The following is a 5,179-nucleotide window of genomic DNA, read 5'->3' on the forward strand; positions in this document are numbered from 1 at the left end:
AAGGTTCAACTGAGGAAGAATCTGCTTCCACATTCACATGGTTGTTGGCAGGATCAGACCATTGTGGGATGGTGGACTGAGGCTCAGTTCTTTCTGGTTGTTGGTTGGAAGCTGCCCTCAGTTTCTTGTCATATGAGTCTGCCCAACATGGCAACTTGTTTTATTAAAGTCGGCAAGAAAGAATCTTCTAGCAAGATGGAAGTCACAATCTTATGTAGCCTAATCACAGAAGTGGCATCCCAGCAACATTACCATATTCTATTAATTAGAAGCAAATCACTAAGCCAGCACACACTCAAGGAGGAGAGATTATATAAGAGTGTAATACCAGGAGGCAGGTATAATTGGGGGCCATCTTAGTGTCTGCCAGCTACTACATACATGTATATGGGGGTACTTCAAAACGTTCATGGAATTATAGAATTAACAGATAATAGAAATCTTTCCATGAATATCTTATCAAAGTGCCACAGATCCATTTAAGCACCACTAAATTGGGACAACTAGAAACTCCATGGCTCCTTTTGTGATACAAAAGAGTGCACAGCATCACCCATGAAGTTTTGTCAAAATAATTGAGTTGAATTTAATCAAATCTCTGAAACTGTCAGATTACAAAAAAATACGGTGGATGGAGAAGCATATTCAACAATCCCACAAAAATGCGAACAGTCAAATCTACAGTTAGGAATTTTCTCAGAATAAATTAATTTCTTTAAATTACAAGTAAGTTACACAAAAAGGGAGAGGTAATTGCTATAAATTAAGAGACATTTAAAAAAATGAAATGTATAAATCTTGTTTTGATCCAAATTTTAATAAACAAACTGAAAGACATTGAAACTTGAAAACATAAAAACCTTCCCATAATGGAATTTTCAGGCCCATGTGGTTTATTATTGATTTCTGTTGTCAATTATACAGAAACTCTTACAGAGAATACAATAATAGGGAACAGTTTTCAATACATTTTTTACATCAGTACCGTATCATTCTGGTATCAATACCTGACAGAATATTAAGGAAAATGAAAAATTACAGGCTATTCATCTCAATATATTAGATGCAAAGTGGCTAAACAAAATACTGGCAAACTGAATCTAGCAAAATATAAAAGAGATAACAATATGAGCAAGTTGGGTTTATTTCAGGGGTGCAAATTTGGCTTAACACTTGAAAATTAATATATTTAAACATATCAACAGAACAAAGGGGAGCTCATGTAGTAATCTCAACACATAGGAAAAGCATTTGATAATATTCAACCTCCCTTCACTGCAGTGCAGAATCATTTTTGCCATAAATTAGGTGAACACATATGTGTGATTATGTTCTGCTCCATTGGTCTGTTTGTCTATTTTGCCCCCAAACCACAATGTCTTATGGTAACGTTATGACAGGTCTTGATATGTGGAAATGGAAGTCCTTCAGTTGACTTGGCTCTCTTGGGCTCTTTGCATTTCCTTACAATCAGCTTGTCAATTTACACAGAAAATATTGCCATGGTTTTGACTGGGATTGTATTTAATCTATAGATCAGTTTAGGGAGAATTGAGATCTGTAATATACTGAATCTTCCTATTAGTGAACTTAATATTCCTTCTTCTATTTAGACTTTCTTTAATTTCTCTAAAAAGTATCTTCTGGTTTTTAGTGTTGAGGACATTAGCAAGTTTTATAGATGCAATCCCCAGAAACTGTGAATAATTACTTTATAAAGGATTTTGCAGGTGTAATAGAGTTATGGTTCTTGAGATGCAGAGATAATCCTGGGTTATCCAGATGGACCCTAAATTTAATCACAAGGGTTCTTATAAGAGGGAGACAGAGAAGATTTGACACAGAAGTCTATGCGATGAAGACAGTCATTGAGAGTAGATGCTAAGCCACAGGCTTTTATGATGGAAAAGGGCATTTGAGCCAAGGTATGCAAAGAATACAGTCCTAGAAACGGAAAAGCAATGAAAGGGATTTTCCCTTATAGTCTCTGGAAGGACAGTGGTCCTGCCAGCATCTTGATTTTGGCCCAGTGAAGCTGATTTTGGACTTCTGACCTCCAGAACTCTAAGAGAATAAATGTATTAAAAAGTTACCACGTTTGTAGTAACTGGTTCCACAGCTACTAATTAGGAAACTAATGCAAAAATATATGATGATGGTAACTATTTCAGCAAATTGGATATCTAATTCCATTGCTACTGATAGATCAGTTATAAACGTTTAAACATATATCAGGGGAAAACCCAAGCATATTTGGAAAGAATACAAATACACTGTTCAGCAATTCATTTTAGTTCTGAGATTTATAAAAAGAACATAAGTGAACAGGAAGGGTAAGATAACTCAATAAAATAAATCTTGCTATCTGATACAGCAAGTTAATACAAATTGAAGTGAAGGCAAAAAATTATATAATTCGCATAGATGCAGGAATGCAGTTTGTTAAATGCAATAGGGTAAGGAAAAGAAATAAAAGATGTAAGGATGGAAAAGAAAGAAAGAAAATACCAATTCTTAAGATATGAGCTTTCTCTAGGAAATCAGTAGAACAAGGAATTTGTGGTGTAATTTCTTTTATAAAAAGGAAAATAAAGGTCCACAACCAGGGTTCTGACCATGGAAGAGCCGGTCCCAGATGTTCCCAGGGTCCTGAGATGGGGGGCCAAGGGTCTTAGCCTTGCCCCCCCTTCTCCCCTAACAACGCCTTAGAGTGTACTTATTAGGCGTGAGTGTTTCTATGGCGTGTGTAACTTATCTGCTGACGTCCTTCACTAAGTTTCTGCTTAGATTTTTCTAATTCATTTTTAAGCATACTTTTTTTGTTAAAGATGTTAATTTTTGTGTTAAATCCGTTCCTTACCAATTGATATTAAAATTTTTTTTAAAAGCTTAGGTAGTAGTCTTGAGGTACAAATAGATATGTTTGATTATTTTGTTTTGGGTTTCACATCTTAAGATAGCACCAAAAAACTTGCTTTATAAAGTTTACAAAGATGAAATGAGTGATTTAGTAGTTCTATAAGTGTTCAGTGGAGCTAGGCATCTATAATTAACAATAATTTACTGCATTGCATCAAATGGCTAGAGAGGGGATCTTTAAATGTTCTCATCACAAAGAAATGATGAATTTTTATGGTGATGAATTTGCTAACTATCCTGAATTGAGCACTACACATCATATACATGTATTGAAATATGACTGTGCCCCATAAATATATATAATAGATACTTTTCAATAAAAAGTTTAAATCTAAAAAAATAAATAAAAGAAAAACAGTCATGACCAGGGACAAAAGTTTTCTGACATAGTACAGAAGTTCCCTAACAGCCTCATTCACACAATCACATTACCTGGATGGGCCAATAAGGTGAAGATATCTAGGGGGGGGGGGGGGAAGAAAAGAAAAGAAATAACCTAATAAAAAAGTTGTTGCATATATACATATTGCTTCATTTGAAAGTCCAGGGAAGAACTTGAAAATGAAGCTCACTGGACTAATTACCATGGAATAAAGGATAAGACAACGGAGTCCAGGGCTATCACTTTCAGTTAATTTAATATGAAAGTGCTCAAAGATAGAATTTTACTAACCAAAGAAATAGAAAATAGAAAAGCACTTGCCATTGCCTTTTCCAAGTAGCAATTCACTTTGTTTAGATTTCCTGATGGACATTAGTCTGTTTCCTCTCAACTCCTTTTCCGGCCTTCTGTTACCAGGGCCACTCAAGCCACATTTTTCGGACCCCCTAGTCAGCTGGTTTGCAAGTTAGTTTGGTTCATGGCGACACTGAAGATGGAAAGGCGGTCTGAGGGGGAGAGGCCATGGTAAACCAGGTGATGTCTCCTACAGCTGAGTGGTGCGCGCCCGGCCACCTTCAGCACCTCTGGTAGTGGGTGGTCGGTGGCAGCTCCAGCATACCTGGGTTAGCGCCCTCCAGCGGGGTTCCCAGTACATCGCTGCAATCAGATCAGAGAGCTCCTTTTTGCTTTTCACCTTTGCCTCCAATTCCATTGTGTGATTTGGAATTTAACCAGGACCTTATGGAAGGGGCTGCAGCTTCTAATCTTTTTAAGTGTTGCAATGAATAACCCTGATTGGGTCAATTTTAGTTGTACAAGTATAACAATTATATAAATTCCCAGAAGTGGAACTGCAGAATCTAAGAAGAGAGGACTTTGTAACTTTGGTAGATAGTGCCAAAATAAAATGCCTTTTATGGAAGGTGTTAGAGACCATCTTTGGTATTCATCATATAAACGAGGAAATTGAATCTTATGATTTAGGAAAATATCAGTCACTGGAAACCAGATATCCCATATAGGGGTCTACACCACTGTCGTTAGTGGTCTCTTAGGACGCTCAAAGCCCGACCAAGGAACTGATTGAGGTAGAGGGGACCCCAGCTCGGTGTGGAAGGCAAGCTCTGCAGAGCGTTGGATGCTGCTGCTCTCTGCTGGGTGGACCCTACTGAGTGGACCAGCATAACTAAAGAGATGGAACCTGGAAACAAAATGAGTTAGGTCCAGGTCGATAGGATTGCACCCATACCTGATAGCATTTAGGGGGAGTTCGGAAAATTTTAATCAATGAACAACTGGGTGTCGAGGTTATCCCAAAGAATACCAGTGAATCTGACGTTGTCAAACACAATTCGTGAAGTATAAAACAGCGGATTAACGCCAACTTAAAGAAACCACATCACTTACAGCACGCGTCCCTGGGTGGGCTCGAACCACCAACCTTTCGGTTAACAGCCGAACGCGCTAACCGATTGCGCCAGAGAGACGGAGGTAGCCTTGACTCTTCTTTCCAAATAGATCATTTCACCCTTTAGTCTAAATTATATATTTTTAAAAGGAACCGTTTGCTAGGCGTGTACTGGAAAAATGCTCCCCCATTCTTTGCCATTGTTCCTATGTTAATGGTGTGTTTTAAAAGCAGAAGTTCATAATTGTATAGATATTATTCTTAGAGAGGAACTTCAGAGTGTTGGTCGGTGGGGAGCAGGACGCGGCACCGGTGCTCTCTTTTCCCAAATAAGTATGAGTACAATCAAAAGAAAGACATCTGGACAGAATTTATTTTCAGTTGAATAAGGAAGTTTTGGCTGATAGTTCAGTTGAGAAAGAAGTCACTGGCAGGCGCTTTGCGAAGAGGGCAAAACCATTTAGTGGAAA

At 37.8% G+C, this 5,179-nt stretch overlaps 1 non-coding gene across 1 annotated transcript; it reads right to left on the reverse strand.

Moving 5' to 3' along the window:
- Positions 1–4,714: 4,714 nt before the first annotated feature.
- On the reverse strand, positions 4,715–4,788 carry TRNAN-GUU (transfer RNA asparagine (anticodon GUU)). Its single transcript has one exon. It is a non-coding gene; the product is annotated as a tRNA-Asn (tRNA).
- Between the last annotated feature and the right edge of the window lie 391 nt (positions 4,789–5,179).

Source organism: Cynocephalus volans, chromosome 5 (assembly GCF_027409185.1).
Source record: "Cynocephalus volans isolate mCynVol1 chromosome 5, mCynVol1.pri, whole genome shotgun sequence".
Lineage (NCBI taxonomy): Eukaryota > Metazoa > Chordata > Mammalia > Dermoptera > Cynocephalidae > Cynocephalus > Cynocephalus volans.